The sequence below is a fragment of the Castor canadensis genome, chromosome 9, assembly GCF_047511655.1.
Source record: "Castor canadensis chromosome 9, mCasCan1.hap1v2, whole genome shotgun sequence".
NCBI lineage: Eukaryota > Metazoa > Chordata > Mammalia > Rodentia > Castoridae > Castor > Castor canadensis.
Window position 1 is genome coordinate 74,041,357 of NC_133394.1, and position 26,830 is coordinate 74,068,186.

The 26,830-nt window shown below is 36.4% G+C and overlaps 1 protein-coding gene and 1 pseudogene across 5 annotated transcripts in view; one reads left to right on the forward strand and one right to left on the reverse strand.

Moving 5' to 3' along the window:
- Window positions 1–26,830, forward strand: part of Fstl5 (follistatin like 5) — a 749,493-nt gene that overhangs the window by 703,146 nt on the left and 19,517 nt on the right. The gene's annotated exons all lie outside the window — the stretch shown is intronic.
- Window positions 17,963–19,847, reverse strand: LOC109680125 (NADH-ubiquinone oxidoreductase chain 5-like; annotated as a pseudogene).

A 26,830-nucleotide genomic window follows, 5' to 3' on the forward strand; every position in this document is an offset into this window, starting at 1 on the left:
TCAAAGAATGAACTTTTTGTTTCATTAATTCTTTGTATGGTTTTTTTTGGTTTCTATTTCATTGATTTCAGCTCTTATTTTTATTATTTCTCTCCTTCTATTTATTTTGGGATTTGCTTGTTCTTATTTTTCTAGGAGTTTGAGATGTATCATTAAGTCATTGATTTGGGATCTTTCAATGTTTTTAATATATGCACTCATGGTGTAAACTTTCCTCGCAGAACTGCCTTTGCTGTGTCCCATAGGTTCCAGTAGGTTGTGTTTTCATTTTCATTGACTTCCAGGAACTTTTTAATTTCTTCTTTTATTTCATTAATGATCCATTGTTCATTAAGTAATGAGTTATTTAGTTTCCAGCTGTTTGCATGTTTTTTGTCTTTACTTTTGTTGTTGAGTTCTAGTTTTACTGCATTGTGATCAGATAGTATGCATGGTATAATTTCTATTTTCTTATATTTGCTGAGGCTTGCTTTGTGCCCTAGGATGTGATCTATTTTGGAGAAGGTTCCCTGGGCTGCTGAGAAGAATGTATATTGTGTAGAAGTTGGATGAAATGTTCTGTAGACATCAACTAGGTCCATTTGATCTATTGTATATTTTAGATCTTGGATTTCTTTATTGATTTTTTTTGTTTGGATGACATATCCATTAATGATAATGGGGTGTTAAAGTCTCCCACAACCACTGTGTTGGAGTTAATATATGCTTTTAGGTCTTTCAGGGTATGTTTGATGATATTTGGTGTGTTGACATTGGGTGCACACAGGTTGATAATTATTATTTCCTTTTGGTCTGTTTCCCCTTTTGTTAGTATGGAATGTCCTTCTTTATCTCGTTTGATCAATGTAGGTTTGAAGTCTACTTTGTCAGAGATAAGTATTGCTACTCCTGCTTGTTTTCGGGGGCCATTGGCTTGGTAAATCTTCTTCCAGCCTTTCATCCTAAGCCTATGCTTATTTCTGTCGGTGAGATGGGTCTCCTGTAAGCAACAAGATGTTGGATCTTCCTTTTTAATCCATTTTATCAAACGGTGCCTTTTGATGGGTGAATTAAGTCTGTTAACATTAAATGTTAGTACTGATATGTATGTGGTGATTCCTGTCATTTAGTTGTCTTAGTTGTTTGAAGGTTTGATTGTGTATACCTAAGTTGAGGTTACTCTTTACTTTCTTGCTTTTTCTTTTCCTGTGGTTTGGTGCTGCCTGTCCTTTCATGGTTAAGTTGGGTTTCACTTTCTGTGTGCAGAATCCCTTGAAGAATTTTTTGTACTAGTGGCTTTGTGGTCACATATTGTTTTAGTTTCTGCTTATCATGGAAGACTTTTATTGCTCCATCTATTTTGAATGATGGTTTTGCTGGGTAGAGTATCCTGGGGTTGAAGTTATTTTCATTCAGTGCCCAGAAACTCTCACCCCACGCTCTTTTTTGCTTTTAATGTTTCTGTTGAGAAGTCTGCTGTGATTTTGATGGGTTTACCTTTGTATGTTATTTGTTTTTTCTCTCTTACAGCCTTCAATATTCTTTCCCTAGTTTCTGAACTTGTTTTAATGATGATATGTCATGGTGTAGTTCTATTTTGATATGGTCTGTTTGGTGTCCTGGAGGCCTCTTGCATCTGCATGGGAATATCTTTCTCTAGACTTTGGAAATTTTCTGTTAGTATTTTGTTGAATATATTATGCATTCCCTTTGCTTGCACCTCTTCTTTTTTGATGCCCATGATTCTCAATTTTGGTCTTTTGATGGAGTCGGTGAGTTCTTGCATTTTATTTTCACAGGTCTTGAGTTTTTTAATTAATAGTTCTTCAGTTTTTCTTTTAATTACCATTTCATCTTCAAGTTCTGAGATTCTGTCTTCTGTTTGTTCTATTCTGCTGGATGGGCCTTCCGTTTTGTTTTCCAGTTCTGTTTTGTTCTTTTTACTGAGGTTTTCCTTGTCCTGGGTGGTTTCCTCTTTAATGTTGTCTACTTTTGTCCTGAGTTCATTTATCTCTTTATTAATCATGTTCTCTGTTTCACTCTGGTGTTCATACAGTGCTTCTATGGTTTCCTTTATTTCTTCTTTTGCTTTTTCATATTCTCTTTTTTTGTTGTCTTTGAATTTCTTGAGTGTCTCCTGTACATTTTGGTTGACCGTACCCAGTATCATCTCTATGAAATTCTCATTGAGTACCTGTACTATGTCTTCTTTTAAATTATTCTTGTGGGCTTCATTAGGTTCTTTGGCATAGTTTACCTTCATTTTGTTGGAGTCTGGATCTGAGTATCTGTTTTGTTCATTTCCTTCTGGTTCCTGTACTAATTTTTTGCTGTGGGGAAACTGGTTACCCTGTTTTTTCTGTCTTCCCATCATTGCCCTCAATGTTGTTATTGAGAAATTAAGTATTTTCTGTCTTATAATAATAGAACTAGTGATATTTAGAATGGAAGGGTGAGAGGAAATGGAAAGCAAAGAAGTTAAAGGAAAAAGGAAGAACAAATAATCAAATAGAAAAAGAAACAAACAAAGAAACAAACAAAAAAATTTCAAAGATATAACCAGGGAGAGACAGTGTACTGATCAACTGTAAGCTGAAAAGGCATTAGAGGGACAGAGAGAGGATTGAAAATAAATAAAAAGAATAAAGATAAGAATAAAAATAAAAAGTAAATGAAAAAACCACATATATAAATAAAATAAAAAAAAACAAAATGAAAAATAGAGAAAAAAAAAACCTCCAAGTTAAAATGCAATGGAGTTTCAATCTTAATAATTTTGGTGTCCTTTCAGCCTCCAGTCCTGGAGATGGTGCCTCAGTTGTTCTGTAGTTGTCTCATCAAAGGGAATGCATAAAGTAGAACAAAAATGCACACACACACACACACACACAAAAAAAACCCCACAAAGTGTCCCAAGTTCAAATGCAATACAGTTTCAGTAAATTTTTCATCATGCAGGTGTAGTTCGGTTGTTTTCTCATCAAAGGTAGGGAGAGAGAAAAAAGAGTCTGGAGACAGGTCTGTGAATGGCTATCTGTGGCTGTGGCTTGCCTGCCTGCTGCTATCAGCCTGCTGTTGCTGATGGCATTATTTATGCAGATCTCTGGGGTGAGCTTAACACTCACCTGGCCCCGCAGGCTTTGTTTACTCAGAGTTCTCCTGTGCAGGAACCGCTGCTACAAGCTTTCCCCTTTCCAAGCACACTGGGGGAGGTGACACTGCTTCCACTTTCTCTGGCCAGCATGTTTGTTTACAGCTCATATGGGAGGTGGGTCTTCCCCCCTCCTGTGGAGTTTTCCTCCCACTGCCGTTTTTACAAGCTTTCCTGCTCCTGGTTGTTGGGTGTGCCCCCACTCCCTCCAGAGCCTCTCCAGCCAGGCCCAGCTTGTTTATTTACAGATCTAGGAAGGATTCCCCTCCCCCCACTTCAGTACTAAGTGTGCTCCACCCTCTCTGCAATGTGTCTTTATTGTTTTATTGCTTATTACTCAGTTTCTCTTTTTTCCCCGGGTAGAGGTCATTCTGTCCAGAGGGCTATGCTGTTCTGGCCCAGGGTTGTCTGTGGGAGTACGGCGTACTGCTTCGCTCACCTTGTCTGCATCTTCCCAAGCCGTCTGGGCGTGGGCATCTGGCGGCCTGGGGGCTTTCCTGGTTTCTCTGTTTAACATGAAGTGGAGATGCTCTGTGTTGGCTGGAGGTGGTGTGGAGGGGTCAAAGTTTTGCCTCTTCTCAGTTATTTTGCCTGCAAGGTTTGTCTCCAGCGTCTCTCCAAAATTTCACTATAGGAGGCTCGCTTTCTGCTTCCTCCCTGTAGCCTCCATCTTGGAATCTCCACCACATTTTCTCAATCTTTTCATTTGTAGTGGGACAACTTGGCTATTTCCTTAGCTTAGCTATTGTGAATAGCACTGCAATAAACATGGCAATGCAGATGCCTTTGTTGTAAGCTGAGTAGTATTACTGGATCCAAAGGCAGATCTATTTCTATTTTTTTATGAAGCCTCCATATTGTATTCCAGAGTGGTTGCACTAGCTTGCTATCCCACCAGCAGTGTACAATGATTCCTTTTTCCCCACATCCGCACCAATATTTGTTGATCTTGGTGTTCTTGATGGTTGCTATTCTAACAGAAGTGAAATACAGTCTTAGTGTACTTTTGATTTGCATTTCCTTTATGGCCAAGGATGGTGAGCATTTTTTCATGTGCTTTTTACCCATTTGGATTTCTTCCACTGAAAAAGTTCTGTTCAGTTTATTGCCCATTTCTTTATTGGATCATTGATTTGGTGGAGTTTAGTTTTTTGAGCTCCCTGTATATTCTGGATATCAGTTCCTTGTCTTATGTATAGCTGGCAAATATTTTCTCCCACTCTTTGGGTGGTCTCTTCAGTTTAGAGACCATTTCTTTTGTTCTGCAGAAGCTTTTTAATTTCATGCAATCCCCTTTGTCTATCCTTTCTCTTAGTTGCTGATCTGCTTTTGTTTTATTGAGGAAGTCCTTGCCTAAGCCTATTGCTTCCTGTGTGTTCCCTGCTCTTTCCTATACTATCTTCAAGGTTTGAGGTTTAATATTAAGGTCCTTAATCCACTTTGAGTTGATAATTGTACAGGGTAATAAACATGGATCTAATTTCAGTTTTCTGCAGGCAAATACCCAGTTTCTGCAGCAACATTTGTCAAAGAGGCTATCTTCTCTCCATCGTATGTTTTTGGCAATTTTGTAAAAATTATGTGGGTGTAGCTGCATGGATCCATATCCAGGTCCTTTATTCTGTTCCACTGGCCTTTATATCTGTTTTTGTGCCAGTACCATGCTGTTTTTATTGCTATGGCTCTGTAGTATAGTTTTAAGTCAGCTATTGTGATACCTCCAGCAATACTGAGGTAATACTGAGGTATTGCCTTGGCTATTAGTGGTTTTTTCTGTTTTCAAATGAACTTTAGCATTGATTTTTCAATCTCTATGATGAATGTCATTGGGATTTTGATGGGAATTGCATTGAACATGTAGATTGCTTTTGATATTATAGCCATTTTACTATACTGATTCTGCCAATCCATGAGCATGGGAGTCTTTCCATCTTCTGTAGTCTTTGATTTCTTTCTTCAATAGTTTATAGTTTGCCTTGTAGAGGTCATTTACATCCTTTGTTAAATTTATTCTTAGATACTTGATACTTTATTCTTAGATACTTGATACTTAGATACTAAGTGGAATTTTTTCCTATATTCTTTCTCAATCTGTTCATTGTTGGCTTTCAACAATGAAACTGATTTTGTAAACTGATTTTGTATCCTGCTACTTTGCTGAAGTTGTTTATGGTATGTAGAAGGTTTTTGGATCTTTGAGGTATAAGATGATGTCATCTGCGAATAGGGATACTTTGACATTTTTACCTATTTGTATTCCTTTTACTTCTTCTTCCTGCCTTATTGATCTGCCTAGGAATTCCAAGACTATGTTGAATAACAGTGGGGAGAATAGGCATCCTTTTCTCATTCCTGGTTTGGGGGGAAATGATTTCAATTTTTTTGAAACCATTAAGTATGATGTTGGCTATGGATTTGTCATATATAGCCTTTATTATGTACGGCACATTCATTCTCTTCCTAGTTTCATCAGAGCTTTTATCATAAAATGGTGATGAATTTTATCAAAGGCTTTTTCTGTGTCTATTGAGATGATCAAGTGGTTTTTGTCTTTGCTTCTGTTAATACGCTGTATTACATTTTAATGGTCTGCCTATGCTGAACCATCCCTGCATCCCTGTGATGAAGCTGACTTAGTCATGGTGAATGATTTTTCTGGTATGTTGTTGTATTCAGTTTGCCATTGTTTTATTGAGGATTTTTGCATCAATGTTCATTAAGAAGATTGGCCTGTAGTTCTCTTTTTGTCCAGTTTTGGGATGAGTGTAATACTGGCTTCATATAAGTTATGCAGAGTTCCAATCCTTTCTATTTCTTGGAAAAGTTTAAGGAATGTTGGTATTACTTCTTCTATAAAGGTCTGTTAGGATGCAGCACAGAGTCTGTCAGGTCCTGGACTTTTCTTTTTGGGGAGTCTCCTGTTTCAATTTCATTGTGTGTTATAGATCTGTTTAAGTGATTAATATCTTCTTCATTCAGTTTTTGATAGTTGTATGTAGACATTTGTCCATTTCTTCTAGGTTTTCTAATTTATTTGAATATAAGTCCTCAAAGTAGTCTCTGATGATTCCCTGGATTTCCTTGCTACTTGTGGTTATCTCCCATTTTTCATTTCCAATTTTATTAATTTGGGTATTTTCCCTTTTAGTTTTAGTCAAATTTTTCAGGAGTTCATTGATCTTGTTTATTTTTCAAAGAAACAGCTTTTTGTTTTCTTGATTCTTTGTATGGTTTTTTGGTTTCTATTTTGTTAATTTTGGCCCTTATTTTTATTATTTCTCTCCTTCTACTTGTTTTGGATTTAGCTTGTTCTTGTTTTTCTGGGAGTTTGAGATGTAGCATTAAGCTGTTTATTTGAGATTCTTTTGTCCTTTTAAATATATGCACTCATGCACTCATGGCTATAAATTTCCTCTTAGGAATGACATTTTCTATGTCCCATAGGTTCTGATAGGTTGCGTTTTCATTTTCATTAAATTCCAGGAATCTTTTCATTTCCTCCCTTATTTTTTCTATGACTCACTGATCATTGAAACAATGTGCTGTTCACCCTCTAATTGTTTGAGTATTTTCTGCTGCTGCTTTTGAATTCTAGTTTTACTGCCTTGTGATCAGATAGTATGCATGGGGTTATTTCAATTTGCTTATATTTGTTGAGACTTGCTTTGTGCCCTAAGATATGACTATTTTGGAGAAAGTTCCATGGGCTGCTGAAAGGAATGTATATTGTGCTGTTGCAGGATGGAATACTCTGTAGATAGCTGTCAGTTCTATTAGACCAATGTTGTCATTTAGTTCTATGATTTCTTTGTTGATTTTTTTTGTCTAGATGACCTATCTATTGTTGACAGAGGGGTATTAAAATCTTCCAGTACCACTGTGTTGGTGTCTATAACTGGTTTTAAGTCCTTTAATGCATGTTTAATGAAGTTGGGTGCACTGACATTGGGTGTACATAATTTGATAATTGTTGTTTCCTCTGGATGTATTGCTGCTTTTATTAGTATGAAGTGGCTTTCTTTATCTCTTTTGAGCAATTTAAGGTTGACGTACCCTTTGTCTGATATCAGTATTGCTACTCCTGCCTGTTTTCTGTGCCCATTAGTTGTAAATTTTCTTCCAGCCTTTCACCCTAAGCCAGTTTTTGTTTCTGTCAATAAGGTGGGCCTCTTGTAAACAACAGATTGTCAGATATTCCTTTTTAATCAAGTTTGCCAAAGGGTGTCTTTTGGTTGGGGAGTTGAGTCCATTCACATTCAGTGTTAGTATTAAGAAGTATGTGGTGATTCCTGCCATTTAAGTTGTTTTTGTTGCTTAAGGATTTGAGTGTGTGCAGCCAATTCAGTGCTACTCTGTGATTACTTGTGTTTTCTTTTGTACTTTAATACTTCCTGTCCTTTCATACTTATGTTTGTTTTCATCTTTTGTGTGTAAAATTCATTTCAGAATTTTCTGTAGTGGTGGCTTGGTGGTCATATATTGCTTTAGTTTCTGTTTATCATGGAAGACTTTTATTCCTTCATCAATTTTGAATGATAGTTTTGCTGAGTAGAGTATCCTATGACTAAATTTGTTTTCATTCAGTGCTTGAAATACATCACTCCATGCTCTTCTTGCTTTTAAAGTTTCAGTTGAGAAATCTGCTGTTATTTTGGTGGGTTTACTTTTATATGTTGTTTTTTCTCTCTTACAGCCTTAGATATTCTTTCTCTGTTCTCTGTGCTAGTTGTTTTAATGATAATATGGCATGGAGAGGTTCTATTTTGGTCAAGCCTATTGGGTGTCCTAGAGGCTTCCTATATCTGAATGGACAACTCTTTCTTGAGATTTGGGAAATTTTCTGCCATTATTTTGTTGAATATATTATGTATCCCTTTGGCTTGTACCTCTTTTCTTTTTTCAATGCCCATGATTCACACGTTTGGTCTTTTGATGGAGTTGCTGAGTTGTTCCATATTCCTTTTGCAAATTTTGAATCTTCTAAGAGTTTGCCTGTTTTTTCTTTAGTATCTATTTTGTTTTCAAGTCCTGAGATTCTATCTTCTGCTTGTTCTAGTCTGCTGAAATGGCCTTGCCCTGCATTTTTTATTTGATTTAAGGAACTTTTTATTTCCAGTGTTTCTGGTTGATTCTTTTCTCTGAGTTTTTCTATATCTTTGTTAAATTCCTCTTCCATATCTTGTGTTCTCTTCTTTATTTCATATGTCTCTTTTTTTATAGCATCCTTTGTTTTACTTTGGAGTTTGTTGAAGTCTTCTCTGAGTTCATTTCACTATTTCTTCATATTCTTAAGATGTTTTATTTCTTGTGTCTTGATATTTCTTTTTTTTTTCTCAAACCCACTTTATTTTATTTTCTTTTTTTCTATTGTTTTATTATTCATATGTGCATACAAGGCTTGGGTCATTTCTCCCCCCTGACCCCACCCCCTTCCTTACCACCCACTCTGCCCCCTCCCTCTCACCCCCCACCCCCTCAATACCCGGCAGAAACTATTTTGCCCTCATCTCTAATTTTGTTGAAGAGATGGCATAAGCAATAATAAGAAGGAACAAGGGTTTTTGCTGGTTGAGATAAGGATAGCTATACATGGAGTTGACTGACATTGATTTCCTGTGTGTGTGTGTTACCTTCTAGTTTAATTCTTTTTGATCTAACCTTTTCTCTGGTTCCTGTTCCTATTAGCCTCAGTTGCTTTTAAGGTATCTGCTTTAGTTTTCTTGATATTTCTTGAGTGCATCTTGTACTTTCAGGTTAACATGTCTTCTATGTTCTCTATGAGTGATTTCATCCACAATTTCCTCTTTGAGAGATTTTCTTGTGTTCATAACTGTTCTGTTGGGGTCAGGAACCATGTATTTATTTTCTTCATTTCCCATGACATTCTGTTGGTCTTTTTGGGGGTAGGATTTCCTGGACTCCTTACTCCCCATATTTCTATTATGTGCTGTTTTTCTATGTTGTTGAGTGACAACATAGAATTGTTAATTGGCAATTTTAATCACTTGTTATCTTCTCCGACTCAATTACTGTGCTATGACTGGGTTAGTCATTATTTAGGTTCATGTACTATTTCTGTTTCCTGCCTTGGTGGTATAAATTAGCAATAACAAATTCACTGATTCAATGCCAGACCATTTATTTACACAATATGTAGTGAGATCCTTGGTGATATTATTTGTAAGCCATAGAGACCGGGGGGACGATAATAGGGTAGAGGTGGATACGTAGGTATTGAAAAGGCTGGAGCTGCAGGAAGGGACAGGAAGAAGGGATAGTGGATGGGGAGAAGGAGGAGATGTGACTAGGGTACTAAGTCCCTAGTGTGTGTTGAGGTGTAATTCAGTCATTGTGGATGAGGGTGCTATTGTCAGGTTGCCAAGGGATAGAAAAGATGGAGTAATGTGTAAAGTTGGTATAATAGACTATTCACTGGGTGGTGTGTTTTGGGTCAAGGTAGTGGGGGCAGAGGGAGGCAGAGGAGAGGAAGATGAGAAGCAGGAAAGGAAAGGGAGAAAATGGAAAGATATGAGAGAGAAAAAATTGGAGTAGAGAAAGGAAAGTGGGGCAGACTGGCTGGTGGGTTAATGATTCACTTGGTTGAAAACAGATCAGCTACAGGGCAATGTAGGCAGGTGGCACACAGAGGTTTGGTGCTGCTTGTGTTTGGCAGGTCCTTGTCTCCCAGGATGCTTGCAGCAGCTCTCTTTGTGCAGTTGTATGCACTGTGTTATTGTTGGCGAGGTTGCAGACACATGAAAGCGAGAAAGATCTGCACAGGTGTGTGGCAATTTCAGGTTCTGTGTCCGCAGGTATTATGGTTGGTCCAGGTGCTCCCAGATGCTTTCAATTCTCTGCCATTATCTCTTCTCTGTGTTGTGTTTTTACTTTATCAATCCAGGTGGGAGAGAATTAAGAGAGAGATAAATAGTTAAAAAACAAAATTGGCGCATTAACCGGGGTTTTCTGATCCTGTTGCCAGCTGTTCCTAGCCAATGAACAGACAGGCTGTCTGGCAGCAGCTGCCTGACCCTGTGCTGGGCTGTTATATCCTTTAAAAATTTAATTTAAGAGTCAGTCAAAAATGTTATGTGACTCCCCTGTACTGGTGTTATCTTGGTTAGCAAAATAAGCAAAATTACTTGATCCTTGCTGCCACAAAAACTGGAGTAATTGTTTAAAATCATGCAGGTCAAAGTCCCAGGGTCCATCAGCCATCCATCATCTTGATTAGTTTTTTCATACTTCTTTCATGTTCTTTTTATTTCTTTACTTGTAATGTTTTTCTTATCTTTTTGGTGAATTTAGTTAATGAACATTAGCCAATCATCTAGATTGGACCTGTATTGACTTTTTTCAAAAACATAAATGATAAAAAATGAAAAGATTCAAGACACCTAATTGATATTCCATGGTGAACCAATGTTCTCTTTGAACTAAAATCCAAACTTTTAGCAAAGGCTCTAGGAGATTATGGAAAACTCAGAGGGCATTTGAGCCCACCTTTGAATATATTTATTTTTTACTTCTTTTGGACAAATTACCTAAGTTGCATAGATAACATTTTATCTTGTTTCTATATCGAATGATTGTTAGGGTCTTCTTTGGAATGATTATATTTTTCCTTAAAAATACATTAATTAAGCTAAAGGATGGACCAAGAATATTGCAAAACTACTTCTCATATATACTACAGGTTAGAAGCAGAAGTCATTGATGCTGTGAGTGTTACCTTGAGTTAGACTTCAATATGAATATCTGCTCTTTTAGCTATGAAAATTTAGCACAGCCATCACTTAATATTTGGATTAAGTAATTCATTTTTGATAGCTGAATTAAGGTATAATTCAAGTATCATATATCCATTTAAAGTGTGCAACCCACTTTAAACCCACTTTTATTATGTTTCAAAATTATGAAGTCATTAGCACAATTTTAGAGCCTTTCCATCACCCAAGAGAGAAATTATGAAACGATTTGCAACCATTTCCAATTTTTCCTCCCCTACTACTCCCCCAGCTCTGGTCCTGGGTAAACATTTGCCTATTTTCTGTCACTACCTGTCAAATCCAGAATTGTTGACCATCTATTAGGTATCCTTGATCAAAACCTCCACCTTCTCCTTCCTCCTCAGCCACATGAGACTCTGGAGCAATCTTTCTATTCTGACCTAGCAGATCAGGTTTGTGCAGTTCTTCAAGAGTGAAATAATGTGGTATCTGTCTTTCTGACTTATTTCACTCAATATGATACTGCTCTCCAGAATCATTCATGTTGTCACAAATGATGAAGTTTTCTTCTAATTTATGACTAAATAATATTCTATCATGTATATCTACAACATTTTCTTTATAATTCATCTATTGAGGTACTTGAGTATAATGCTAGTATGAGATTAATATGATCATTTTCTGTACCATTTCAAAGAACCTGCATATAGCTTTCCACAATGGCTGTACTAATTTACATTTCTACCAACAGTGTGTAAGGTCTCCCTTTTCTCCATGTTGTCACTAAACGTCTCTTTCTTTCATTTTAGTGATAGTCTTCCTAACAAGTGAATATTACAATATTAGAATTGGCCTTTCCATTACTCAAGAGAAAGGCCATGGATATTTTGTGTAGGATAAAATGAATCTGTGAATCACTGTGAGGAGTAATGCCACCACAGCAATATCAAGTATTTCAGTCCATGAAGAGAAGATGAATTTTTGTTTTACTTTTTAAAATTTATTTTTAGCTAATACATAGAATTATAAAAATGTACATATTAATAAGGTATCATGTAATGTTTCAGTCATTGTGTATGCAATGCTTTAATCAGGTTAATGTATTTATTTCATTGAATTGTATTATTTCTTACCTAGGTCTTCCTTAATGTCTTTCAGCAATATTTTACTGTGTGACAGTTAAAATTTCATGATTAAGTACTTTCTCCCTTTTTATATTATTGTGAATAGAAAGTATTTCTTAATTTCAGTTTTGAGATTTTTTATTGCTAGTGTATAAAAATATTACCATGTTTTGAATGCTGATGTTATATTGTGAAACTTGTCTCAATTTGTAATTAGCTCTACTGTCTTTTTGTGGATTTTTCAAGAATTTTCACATGTAAGCTGAGATGGATTTTCCTGTTCTCACCCCATCTGGATGCCTCTTTTTCTTTTTCCTAGAGGAATGCCCAATGACTCTGGCTAGAGCTTCAGTAGAATGCTACATAGAAATGGTGATAGCAGGCACAGCATCCTTGTCTTGTCTCTGGTCTTAGAAGAAAGACTGGTGACATTGACTATCATATCATTTGTGGGTTACTCATGAATTTCCTCTTTCATACCAAGGAGGTTACCATCTCTTCCTCATGTGCTTAGTGTTGTTATCAAGAAAAGGTGTTGGGATTGATTAGGGCTTTTTCTCCACCAAAAGTGATGAGTATGCATGTGTGTATGTCATCTTTCCCATTATGCTGTTAAAGGATTCAACTGGTTTCCTTATGTTGAATGGCCCTTCCATTCCTGGGGTTAAAACCACTTGGTCACCATGTGTGTTTCTTTACCACACTCTACATTCAGTTTTCTACTCTTGTGTTGAGGACTTTTCCATCTATGTCCTCAGTGATGTAGGTCTGTAGTTTTCTTGTCTTCTTTTGGTATTAGGATAATGATGGACTCTTAATATGGTTGAGGTATATTACTCCCTTTATCATTTTTGTGGAAGGATTCTAGGAACATTAATGTTAATGATTCTTTAAATATTTAGTAGAAGTTAGCAGCAAAATTAACTGGTCCTGCACTATTCTTTCTCAAGAGTTTTTAGACATTGATTCAGTCTTTTTACTTATCTTAAATATGTTCAGATTTTTCACTTTTTCTTGGATGAGTTTGGGAGCTGCATTTTTCTAGGAATTTACAAATTTTAAGTGTTTTTTAATTTCTTGGCATACAGTTATTTGTACATTCTCTTGGATCCTTTTTTTCTCTCTGAGGCTGGTAGAACTGTCCCCAGCATCATTACTGATTTTACCAACTGAGTCTTTCATGTTTTTTTCTTACTTTAGTTATATGTTTAGCAGTTTTGTTTCTCTTTTCACAGAATCAACTTTTTTTAATTGATTCTATGTTTTTCCTGTTATGTATTTCATTTATTTTCACTCTAATCTTCATTATTTCCTTCTTTAAGTTTTAGGTGTAATTTACTCTTCATTTTTGTAGTTTTTTAAGATGAAACAGTAGGTTATTACTTTAAGGTTTTCCCCACTTTTGCTTCTTATAGGTACAGGATATCTCTAATCATCTCTAATCTCTAATCAAGATATCTCTTAATTATTTTACTTATGTAGTAAATTTTAGTTGTTGCACTACAATTGATTTACATTTATTTTCTTTTGGCTCAAGTTTTCTCTTTTGATTTCTTCCTTGACTCATGGATTTTTTCATATATGTTGCTTAATTTCCATATATCTGTAAATTATCCACCTTTACTTCTTATTGACTTCTAGTTTCATTCTATTACTGTTTAGAAGATAACTTGTGAAATTTCAATATTTTAAAATTAAATGAGGATTGCTCTGTGGCTGAATTTATGATCTATCTTGGAGAATGTTCCATATGTTCTTGAAAAGAATGCATTTCATGCTATTTAGTGCTTTAAATTAGTCTTTCATCTTTCCCTTGTGGTACTGGCTCTATGGATCCTAGTATGTATTTCTATCACCTATACTTTACGGATGAGTGAATGTTTTAGTTTACAGGTTTAATGTAGTTGTAGTTTTTGTTTGTTGGGCTATAATTAGCTCAAAACATTTATTATGTGAAATCTTTTGGGTGTAGGCCAGATGCTTTTAGTTAAGCTACATTTTGATGTCCCAAGCACACTTTCCTGTATGCTTACCTTATTATGACTTATCTCCTCTTAATTTTTGTAGTAGTGATTTATGTAAGTTTTAGAATAAAAATATTGAGGATAGTGACAGGCAGTGTGTGCATGCTTCATTGCTCAGTTCAATTGAGCTTTCTAAATTCAGTTTACTGCTAAATCCTCCTTATTCTCTTCAGTTTCATAAGAGTTTCCGTTAATTTTCATGGGGTAGAAAATGTAGCCCATTTCTTCCCATCTCATGGGCTACAACTTGACCTGATGTTTTTATGTTATATATTTTAGTTTGCTTTAAATAACTTGAGTAGGTTTTGCTGAAGATGGTGGTATATAGGCTGATTTGGCAAGAGATGATGAGGTGAATGGGGGTTTATCGATTATAGAACAGGCTCCTCTAGATGGATATAAAGTACCACAAAGTCCTTTGAGTTTTAAGCTATTGCTAGTAGTTCTCTGGTGAATATGTTTTTTAGGATGTACATATTTAAGTTTATAGTTAAGCATAGTGGGATATCTAATCCCAGTTTGGGTCTTAGCTGTCGTGGTGTCAAATCTGCTAAGATTACTTTTGTAAATTATTTTTTCTCTAGCTGTAGGTCTTTACGGCCTAGATAGAGTTTATTCTTATGGGGAGAGGTATCTTAAACATGCTTTACGCCAAGGTTTATTAGTTTGGGTCTATCATATGACTGCAGTGGCTGGCACGAGATTTACCAACCCTCGTAAATGTAACTTAGTCAAACTTTCATTTATTGCTTAATTTTTATCACTGTCCTGTGGGGGTATGGTAAAGCAAGGCATCTTTAGCTACAGTTTGTGTGCTTGATGCTTGCTCCTTTTGGTCTACTTAGAGGCCATATTCACTGGGACATGGACATTTGAATGTGTAATTTTACTGAAAACTAATAAAAAGGCTAGGACCAAACCTTTATGTGTTTATGGGATTATATAATCCATCTAGGCATTTTTGGTCCCTTGCTTTGATGTATAAGCTACATTAACTTTTGTCATTAGATTGTTGGCTCTTGTTTATATGGTCAGTTATTTTAGGTGTCTTATTAGTATGTGGAGAAGGAGGAAAAGAGGATTGGTTTATGTAGTGGGTAGAATTTGTATATTATGTGATTTAATATTGTGAGATACTTAGAAGGCCCATCAGCAAATTAAATATATAAAATTAATAAAAAATTTAAGAGATTTTGGGTTGAGATGAAGAAGCCTTTTGGTATACAAAGCATGTTTCTTGTTTTTGGGGTTTGGCAGGAGTTTGTCATGTTTTAGGGGTGGAAGGGTTTGTTCACAGATACATGTACGTGTACATGTACATGCCTATGTGTGTGCTGTTTTTTCTCTATGTCCAACAAGCGTGGAGTTCTATCACCCTGTGATTTTTATTATGTGGATAAAGAATACTGACTTAAAAGTCCAGCTACAATCAAATTGACTGAGACCATGCCTTGATGGCTATGCTGAGTCACAGCATCCTAAAAATTAAAAAATACCAAATGTATGACAGTACAGTTATGTTGGTCATGGGCCAGTCTAGTCATTAGTCCATTGAGATGTCTTATTTAAGGGGAACTTGTGGGCGATCTTAGTTGCCATGCCCCTGAAGTAAGAACCAGATGCCAGGTATAGTTTCACTATAGAAACCCCCAAGTTTAATGGGCCCAGAGTGAGAAGAGGGATACTTCCCGAGTGGGTTGCTGGTTTCATGGAGGATGGTAGATTAAGAGACCAAGTATGGAAGTGGATATTCATTTTGACATGGACTTATTTGACTTAATGTGCTAAGGTACGATCAATAGATTAATGTCCTATGTCCTTCTAATAACTTATAATGGTGTTGGATATTCCTGTTTTAGAACAGTGTATGCACATAAACATTTTATATAATGTAGTCCACGTTGTCATTTATGTACGTGCTTATATGCTAGTAATGGTAAATATTATGTATTATTATACATTTATGTACTATGTACAATTATCATTTAAAGTACTCAAGCATTATTAATGGAGAAGATAACCGAATGCACGATATTCATAGCTAATTGTAATACATACATACTAGTATACTACTTAAAATTGGGTGACATAAAATTAAATGTAGGTGGTAGTTTAATTGTAAGAATCTCAGCTTTGGGTGCTGATTGTGGGACTTTGTTTTCTCCCTGATGTCCTAAGGGGATGAGTTCTCCCCATTGTTCATTTACAAGACCAAAGTAATGTTTACACATAAGGACTCTTCATTTAAGTATTTTGTTTTTGACTAAGCTGACAATGGGCATGAGAACAAGAATGATGAGAAAGTATAAGATGGATGCTATTTGACTGATAATAATAAGGGGTGGTTCAACTGGTTGTCCACCAATTCATGTGAGGGTGAGGAGGTCTGCAGCTAGTGCTCAGAACAAGCATTGGCTTATTGGGCAGAATATTAGGTTTTGTTGTTTGGATATATGTAGGAGCGGGAAGGCTGCTAAGATTAGGATGGATAGGACTATGACTCCACCAAGTTTGTTAGGGATACATTGTAGGATTGCATATGCAAATAGGAAATATCATTCTGGTTTAATATGTGGTGGTGTGCTTAGAGGGTTAGCTGGTGTGTAATTGTCTAGGTCACCTAGTAGATCTGGTGAGAATAAGACTAAGGTTAGTAGGGAGATGAATAGGAGTAGTAATCCAATGGAATGTTTGATAGTAAAGTAGGGGTGGAATGGGATTTTGTCAGAGTCCGAGTTGAATCCTGATGGGTTGTTGGATCCTGTTTCATGGAGGAATAGAAGGTGGACTATTGCCAGTGCTGCAATAATGAAGAGTAGAATGAAGTGGAATGCAAAGAATCAGGTTAGGGTGGCTTTGTCTACTGAGAATCTGCCTCAAATTCATTCTACTAGATTGGATCCAATGTACAGGATTGCTGAAAGCAGGTTAGTGATTACTGTAGTGCCTCAGAAAGATATTTATCCTCATGGGAGGACATATACTATAAAGGCAGTGGCAATAACTGTTAATAGTAATACAATACTAATATTTCATGTTTCTGTGAAGGTGTAAGATCTGTAGCAAATTCCTCATCCTACGTGTATGAATAGCAGATAAAAAATATGGATGCTCCATTGGCATGAAGATATCGGATAATTCAGCCATAGTTATGTCTCGACAGATATGTGTGACTGATGAAAATGCTGTTTTGATGTCTGATGTGTACTGTATTGCTAAGAATAGTCCTGTTTTGATTTGTAAAATTAAGCATACTTCTAAGAGGAAGTCAAAGTTTCATCATGCTGAGATGTTGGATGGTGTTGGAAGGTCAGTAAATGACTGGTTAATAATTTTTTTTAACGGGTGAGTTTTTTGGATGTTTGTCATTAGGAGTTTCTGTAGTTGAATTACAATGATGATTTTTCATGTCATTGGTCTTGGTTTGAGTCTGTGTGGAAATTATGACATTCTTTTTATTTGTTGAGTGTTATGTTTGTGTTAGGTTTTGTAGGGTTTTCTTCAAAGCCTTCTATTTATGATGGTTTTGGGTTGATTGTTAGTGGTGGAGTTGGTTGTGGGTTGGTCTTAAATTCTGGTGGTTCTTTTTTAGGCTTAATGGTGTTTTTAGTTTACTTGGGCAGTAAAATAGTAGTATTTGGTTACACTACGGCAATGGCTATTGAAGATTATCCTGAGACGTGGGGTTCAAATGTGATGATTTGGGGTGCTTTAATATTAGGTTTGTTTGTAGAGTTAATTTTTTTGATTTTTTTATTAAAAATGATGAAGTAGAGGTATTAGTGGGTATTTGTAATACAAGAGACTGGGTAATTTATAGTGGTAAAGAGATGGAGTATATTAATAAGGGTGTTATAGGTTTTGCGGCTGTTTATAGTTATGGGAGTTGACTAATGGTGTTGGCTGGTTGATCTTTGTTAATATTTTCATTGTTCTTGAGATTACTTGTAGTAATTAGATGATGATAGCTAATGCTAGGGTTATAGATAGAAGGAAAGATAGGAAGTATAGTTTGATTATCCCTTTTTGGTTAGATACAGTGGTAGAAGCTTCAATTTTGATGTTTGTGATTAATGTAAGTGCAGATTTTTCTATTCAAATTGTCTAGGAGGGTTGATGCTATTTTTTGGCATAGTGTTAGTGTGCTTTCGGGTGTAATGCAGTGCATAATGGTTGGGAAGAATTCAAGTATAGTAGAAAATGATTTGGTGTTGGAGTTTGAGCATAATTTTAGGTTGTGGGCTAGGTTGTTGAGTTCTATTGTGATTGTGAATCCTACGATAGTGACTCCTAGAGCTGTGAGTTTTAGGTATGGGGTATAGTGAGGTTAGGAATGTTTATAGGGATAATATTGTTTGAGATAATAATCCCAGCAAAAAGGCTTTCTACAAGTAGTCATTTGATGGAATTTATAAGTTGTTGGTTGTTTTCCTTGATGTTGATATATGGGGAAAATTGGGGTTGTCCTAGAAGTGTGAAAAAGATAATTCGTGTGTTGTATACAGCTGTAAGGGAGGTTGCAATGAGTATAATTAATAGGGCTCAGGCATTGGTGTTATGCTGTATTGGTGGATTCAATGATGAGGTCTTTAGAGTTAAATCCTGTTAGGAAGGGTATGCCTGTGAGTGCTAAGCTTCATTCTACCAGGGAGGAAGTTGTAAATGGTATGGCTTTGGCTAATCCACCTATTTTGTGAATGTCCTCATCACTAAGGCTATGAATAATAGATTCTGAGCATAAAAATAGTATAGCTTTAAAGAATGCGTGATTACAGATATGGAGGAAAGATAGGTAGGGGTGGTTGATTCCAAGGGTGACTATTATTAGGCCCAATTGACTGGAGGTTGAGAATGCAATAATTTTTTTGGCATCGTTTTGTGTTAGGGTGCAGATTGCTATGAATAGGGTTGTGATAGCTCCTAGGCATAATATGGTCAATAGAGTCAGTTGGTTAGATTCTAGAAGGGGGTGAAATCAGATTAGAAGAAAGATTCCAGCTACAACTATTGTACTGGAGTGGAGTAGGGCTGACACTGGTGTTGGGCCCTCTATGGCTGAAGGAAGTCATGGGTGAAGCCCAAATTGGGCTGATTTTCCTGTGTTAACTAATAGTAAGCCTAGCAGGGGCATAGTTGTTAGTTTGGGGTCTATGAATAGTTGTTGTAGGTCTCATGAATTAGAATAGATTAAAAATCATGCTATTGATAGGATAAATCCAATGTCTCCGATTCAGTTTTATAGGATTGCTTATAATGTGGTGATATTAGCATCGGTTCATCCATATCATCATCCAATAAGGAGAAATGATATAATGCCTACTCTTTCCCATCCAATGAAAAGTTGAAATAGATTGTTTGCTGCAAATAGGATTAATAAAGTGATAAGGAAAAATAGTAGATATTTAAGAAATTGGTTAATGTTGGGGTCAGAATGCTTATATCATAAGGAAAATCCTATAATGGACCATGTCACGAATAGTGCCACTGGCATGAATAGTAATGAGAAGTAGTCTAGTTTAAGGGTGAGTGAGAGTTTTGTGGCATGAATAGTGAGTCAGTGTCAGTTGGATACAATGGTCTCGTTACCTAAGTGGATAAACACAATTATATGAATTATACTGATGGTGAATGCTAGTTTAACTGAAGTTTTAATGTATTTGGGATAGTTTTTGTTTTTGTAAAAGTCTCTCAGGGATATGAGGATAGGATATATGAGGATAATAAATATTATGATTATAGATGAGGTTAATATGTTTATTACTTTTATTTGGAGTTGCACCAATTTTGTGGCTCTTAAGACCAAGGGATAACTACCATCCTTTAAAAGTAAGAAAGCCATATTTTTAGGTATGGTAGCATGAGTTAGCAGTTCTTGCATACTTTCTCAGTAAATAAGAAAATTTTATTTTCTGATTCTAGATTCACAATCTAGTGTTTTTGTTAAACTATATTTACAGAATATTGTGCCAAGGATAATTTTGTGATTTAAAGATAAGAGGAGTAGTGGGAGTAGGTGGAGGAGGATGAGGGAATTTTCTCGTGTGAATGATGGGTGGATGTTATTTATGTGATATGTAGCTTTGCCTCATTGGATTGTGGTTAGTATGTATACAGTAGATCAGGCTGTAATAAGTGTATTGGCTCCTATACTAAGAATGGTAAAGTTTGATGATGAAAATGAAGAGGTGATGATTATTAGTTCTCCAATCAGATTAATTGTTGGGGATAGTGCAAGATTAGTTAGGCTTGCTATGAGTCATCATATAGCTATTAATGGGAGTATTGTTTGTATTGCTAGACAGAATAAAATGGATGAGGTCAGGCCATGGGCTACTATTAATGCTGTGGCTTCTATAGAGCTTCATGGGGATTGAGTTAGGATGGCGACAATTATTAGTGCTATGTGATTAACTGATGAGTATGCAATTAGGGATTTTAGGTCTGTTTGTCACAAGCAAATTGAGCTAGTCATAACCATTCCTCATAATGAGAGCAGTATAAATGGGTATATTATGTGGTTTGTGACAAGTGATAGGAGGATGGTAATTTGTACTTTGCCATATCCGCCGAGTTTTAGTAGGATGGCTGCTAGGACTATGGAGCTGGCAATTGGTGCTTCTACATGGGCTTTGGGTAATCATAGGTGTAATCCATATAATGGTATTTTAACTATAAATTCTATTATACATGCTAGTCAAAGTAGATCATTTGATCAAGATAGGTTTAGTTGTTCTGAGTAGTTGCTGAGGATGTGAAGGTTTAGGGATCCTAGTAAGTTTTGTAAGCAAATTAATGCAACTAGAAGTGGTAGGAATCCAATTAATTGTGTAGAATAGGAAGTGTAGGCCTGCGTTAAGTCATTCTGTGTGGTTTCCCCATTGTGTAATAATAATTAGTGTGGGAATAAGTGTTGCTTCAAATAGAATGTAAAATAGGATTAGTTCTGTGGATGTGAATGTTATAATAGGACTTGGAGCAATACTAGTATGGTGAAATACATCTTTTTTTGTTCTATAGGTTCTTTGTTCATGTGCTGTTGGCTAGCTATAATTATTAGTGGTAGAAGTCAGGCTGTTAGAATTAAGAGGGGACTAGAGAGGGAATCTGAGGAGAATAATAGTGAGAAATTGAGGCTGTTTTCATTTGATTGATTTAGGGTAAATCGGCATAGTATACTAATTAGCAGGCTGTAGGCAGTGGAGTTCATTCAGATTATTTTATTCTTTGAGTATCATGTTGTGGGGATAAGTATGATTGTTGGTATAATAATTTTTAGCATTGTAAGAGGTTCAGGTTTTGTATATAGTCAGTCCTGTATGAATTTGATACTATGACTAGTAAGGCTAGACCTAAGGTGGCCTTGCAGGCTGTGAGGACTAAAATGATAATGCGAATATAAGTGATAAGGTAATGTTAAAGTTCAGGGTAATTAGAGTTGCAGTAATAAAAACTGATAGTATTATACCTTTTAGGCATAGGAGGGAGGATATTAGGTGTGATCAATAGATTAGTACTCCTAGTAGGGATGCTAGGAAAGCTAAGAAGAGGTTAATTAGAATGGGGGACATTTTGGTACTTATGAGTAGTTCATAGTCTAATGAGTCAAAATCATTTGTTTTTGTGTTAAACTAAGTACATATTCATTTCATTCTAATCCTTTTTGAGATCATTCATAAGCTGGTCCTAATGTCAGAATAATGATTAAGGCTAATGCAATAAGGATGACTAGATAGAGGTTGTTTGTTTCCAGTGACAAGGAAGGGAAGTAACAGAACAATTTCAAGGTCAAATAAGAGGAAGATAATTGCAATTAAGAAGAATTTTATTGAGAATGGGAGTCATACCGAGCCTATGGTGTTGAACCCACATTTGTAAGGCTTTGATTTTTCGTAGATGTTAATTTGTGGAGTTCAGAATGCGATGGTAATTAAAAGGGTTGCTAGGAGCAAGTTTAAGGTTAATACAATGATTAGATTAATTGCTCTTTTTTGGGTTTATACCAAATCTAACTGATTGAAAGTCAGTTGCACTAGTTAATACTAAGAGAGCATGAGTCTCATCAATAGATGGAGACGTATAGGAATAGTCAGACTACGTCAACAAAATGTAACAGGCTGCAGCTTCAAAGCCAAAATGGTGTTTAGATGTAAAATGAAATTTCAGTTGTTGGGTTAGACATACTAGTAAGCAGGTAGAGCCAATAATTACATGTAGGCCTTGAAATCCTGTTGCTATAAAGAAGGTTGAACCATAGATGCCATCAGAGATTGTGAAGGAAGTTTCAAAATATTCTGAAACATGTAGGAGGGTGAAGTAAACACCTAATAGAATGGTAATTGATAGTGCTTGGATTATGTTTTTTTGGTTTCCTTCTATTAGGCTATGGTGGGCTCAGGTAATAGATATGCCTGATGGAAGGAGAACTGATATGTTAAGAAGAGGCACATGTAAGGGGTTTAGTGGATTAATGAGGGTAGGTGGTCAGCATCCACCTAGTTCAGGAGTTGGGGCAAGGCTTCAGTGGTAGAGAGCTCAAAAAATCCATCAAAGAAAAACACTTCTGAGATAATGAATAGAACTATCCCATATCGTAGTCCTTTTTGGACAACAGGGGTAGGGTGGCCTTGAAATGTACCTTCTCATACCATGTCCCATCATCATTGATACATGGTTAGTGAGTTAGTGAGTAGTCATAGTGATAAAAAGAATACAGAGTTAAAATGGAATCATATTGCTAGGCCTGATGTTATTAGGAGGGAGATAGTGCTTCTGTTAGAGGTCAGGGATTTGGAATGGCTATGTGATAAGCGTGTGCTTGGTGTGTCATTATGTGTTGTCATGGAGATAGAGGCTAACCAGGAGTGCAAATACATAGGCCTGAATTAGGACTACTGTGAATTCAAGAATAGTAAGAAGAATTAAGATGATAAATGTTACAAAGGCTGTGGTAGGGTTGATGGTTAATAGTGCTAGTGTAGCGCCTCTAATAAGGTGAAGTAGCAGGTGACCTGCTGTAATGTTAGCTGTTAATCAAATGGCTAGTGCCATTGGTTGAATAAACAGGCTAATGGTTTCCATAATACTTAGTGTGGGAATTAGGGGAAAAGGGATTCCTTGTGGTAAGAAGTGGACTAGGGATGATTTTGTTTTGTGGCAGAAGCCCAAGATTACAGCTCCTGCTCAGTATGGAATAGCTATTCCTAGGTTTATTGATAGTTGGGTTGTTGGGGTAAAGGAGTATGGGAAAAGTCTAAGTAGGTTAGTTGACCCAATGAAAATAATAAGTGAAATTAGCATTAAAGATCAGGTACGCCCTTTAGAGTTATGTATTGTTATTATTTGCCTAGTAATTAGTTGAATTATTCATTGTTGGAGGCTAATCAGTTACTGATTAGTTGGCTTGGGGCTGGAAGTATAATACTTGGGAAGAGGTTTACAAAGGTAACAATAGGAAGTCCTATTATAGTAGGGGTAATGAAAGAGATAAATATATTTTTGTTTATTTTTTCCTCTCAAGGGTTGTCTTGTTTTATTGATTCAATGTTTTTAGGTACAGGGTTAGGTGAAAAGTTGAATATTTTTACTTTTACCTTGAAGATAATGAATCGGGTAAAGATTATAGAGATGATGGTTGTAAATCATATAGATGTATTGAGTTCTGGCATTTCATTATGGAGAGTCGGCTCTCTGTCTTTAACTTAAAAGGTTAATGCTTCAGTAGCTTCATAATGTATTTATAGTATAGATAGTGATCAGTGTTTGAAGTATTTGAATGGGAGTATTTTTAATACGATTGGCATAAAGCTGTGGTTTGAGCCACAAATTTCAGAACATTGGGCATAGTAGAGTCCTGGTCATGTAGAAGTGAGGGTTACTTGGTTAAGGCGTCCTGGGATGGCATCTGTTTTTAGGCCTAGGATGGGATAGCTCATGAGTGTAGCACATCTTCAGATGAAATTAATATTTGGATGGGTACTTCTATGGGCAGTACAACTCGATTATCAACTTCAAGAAGTCGAAGTTCTCTGGGTTTTAGTTCTGATGTTGGGATTATGTACGAGTCAAATGTTAGGTCTTCATAGTTGGTGTCTTCATAGCTTCAATATCATTGATGTCCTGTAGTTTTTCCTGTCAGTAGTGTATTATTAATTTTGTCTACTATATATAGGATTCATAGGGAAGGAAGTGCAATCATAATAAGGATAATAGCTAGAAGGATTGTTCAAATAGTTTCTACTTTTGGGGCATCTATTGTGTTAGTATGTGTTAATTTAGTGGTAAGCATAAGTGAGATGACGTAAAGTACTAGAGAGCTGATAAGGTATACAATTATCAGTGTATACCTCATGGAAACTTAGTAGCTCTTCTATGATGGGTGATGTTGCATCTTGTAGGCCTAGTTGAAGGGGATGAGCCATAAAGATATACAGGGGATTAGCCTGTAATTTAACTTTGACAAAGTTATCTAATTATTTTACTAATATCTTATGAAAAGAAAGACATATAGGATATGAAGCTGGCTTGAAACTAGTTCTAGGGGGTTCGATTCCTTCCTTTCTTATTGAGTTTTTACATATGTAGGTTCTTTGAATGTGTGGTATGGTGGGGGACATACATAGAGTCATTCTAGGTTTGTTGTTGTAAGTTCAACTGCTCCTAATTCCCCTTTTAAGGCAAATGCTTCTCGGATTATGAAGACTATAATAATTACTGCTGTTAGGGAAATGAAAGAGCCTATTGATCATACTGTGTTTCATGCTGTATAGGCATCTGGGTAATCAGAGTAGCATCATGGTATGCCAGGTAGTCCGAGGAAATGTTGAGGGAAGAAGGTCAGATTAACCCTTACAAACATAATAGTGAATTTTTGCTCATGTGGGATCTAGCGTATAGCCTGAGAATAATGGGAATCAGTGAACAAACCCTCTTATAATTGCAAACACTGCTCCTATGGATAAAACGTAGTGGTAATGGGCTACCACATAGTATGTATCGTGCAATATAATGTCTAATGATGAGTTGGATAATAGAATGCCTGTGAGTCCACCTACTGTAAAAAGGGAAATGAAGCTTAGGGCTCAAAGTAGGGCTGGAGATCATTTGATATTACCCCCAAGAAGTGTGGCTACTCAGCTGAAAACTTTTACACCTGTTGGGATTGCAATAATTATAGTGGCAGATGTGAAGTAAGCTCAGGTATTGATGTTTATTCCAACGGTAAACATGTGATGTGAGCTCATACAATGAATCCTAGAAAGCCAATGGACATTATAGCTCATACTATTCCTATATACCCTAATGGTTCTTTTTTGCCAGAATAATAGGTGACGATGTGAGAGATTATGCTGAAGCCTGGAATATATACTTCAGGGTAACCAAAAAATCAGAATAGGTGTTGGTAGAGAATAAGATCTCCTCCTGCAGGGTCAAAGAAGGTAGTGTTTAGATTATGGTCGGTTAAAAGTATTATAATACCAGCTGCTAGAACAAGGAGAGAGAGGAGAAGAACTGCAGTAATTAGGACTGATCACACGAATAATGGTGTTTGATATTGTGATATTGCAGGAGGCTTTATATTAATAATTGTTGTAATAAAATTAATAGCGCCAAGGATTGAGGATACACCAGCTAAGTGAAGGGAGAATATGGCAAGATCCACTGATGCTCCTGCATTGGCTAAGTTACCTGCTAATGGAGGGTAAACAGTTCATCCAGTCCCTGCCCCAGCTTCTACTATTGAGGAGACTAATGGAAGAAGGAAGGACAGTGGGAGGAGTCAGAAGCTTATGTTATTTATCCAGGGGAATGCTATCAGGAGCTCCACTTATTAAGGGCACAAGCCAATTACCAAACCCGCCACTGAGAATTGGTGTTACAATGAAAAAGATTATTATGAAAGCATGGGATGTGACAATAACATTATAGATCTGGTCATCTCCTAACAGGGTTCCTGGTTGTCCTAATTCTGCACGAATTAATAAGCTCAGAGCAGTTCCTACTATTCCTGCCCAGGCCCCAAATATTAAGTAGAGGGTGCCAATATCTTTATGGTTTGTTGAGAATAGTCAACGGTTGATGAACATAGGTAAGATGGCTGAGCAAGCATTAGACTTTAAATCTAAAGACGGGGGTTGAGTCCTCTTTTTACCAGGCCTCAAGGTGATAAATCACCTTGAATTGCAAATTCAGAAGAGCACCTTCAATTCTACCTGGGCCTCTCCTGCCTATTTTCCTTAGATGGCGGGAGAGGTAGATTGAAGCCAGATGTGTAGGGTATTTAGCTGTTAACTAAAATTTCATGGGTTTGGATCCCACCAATCTAGTGAGGACTTAGCTTAATAAAAGCATTTGATTTGCGTTCATGAGATGTAGGATGGTGTCGTGCAGTCCTTATTCACAGGAATTAAGTTTATTAACTTGCTTAGGGCTTTGAAGGCTCTTGGTCTGTTTAACCTAAATTCCTAGTTTAGGGTGAGTATAATGGGTGCTGAGGGTAGGGTTATAGTTGTAATGATGAAAAGTGGGGGAAAAAGGACTGAGAATTTATTGTTGGGGTGATGTCATTTTATTTTTCTGGCATTGGTGGTTGGGAATAGTGTTGTTTGGAGATTGGACTCCAAAAGTGTCTCTTAGATTTAGTGTGCAATATTGAAGTCCTCAGAAATCAAATCTGTCTGTCAGTGAAGGCTACATGCTCATTTTGGAAATTTGCCACAGGCTACCAATACTGTGTTTTTCCCTTCCTCAGCTCTCTTTAACTTTCTCTGCTTGTGCCAACTCAAAGCCTCTCCCTCTCCTCCACCCTCTTGGGGCTGTATCCTC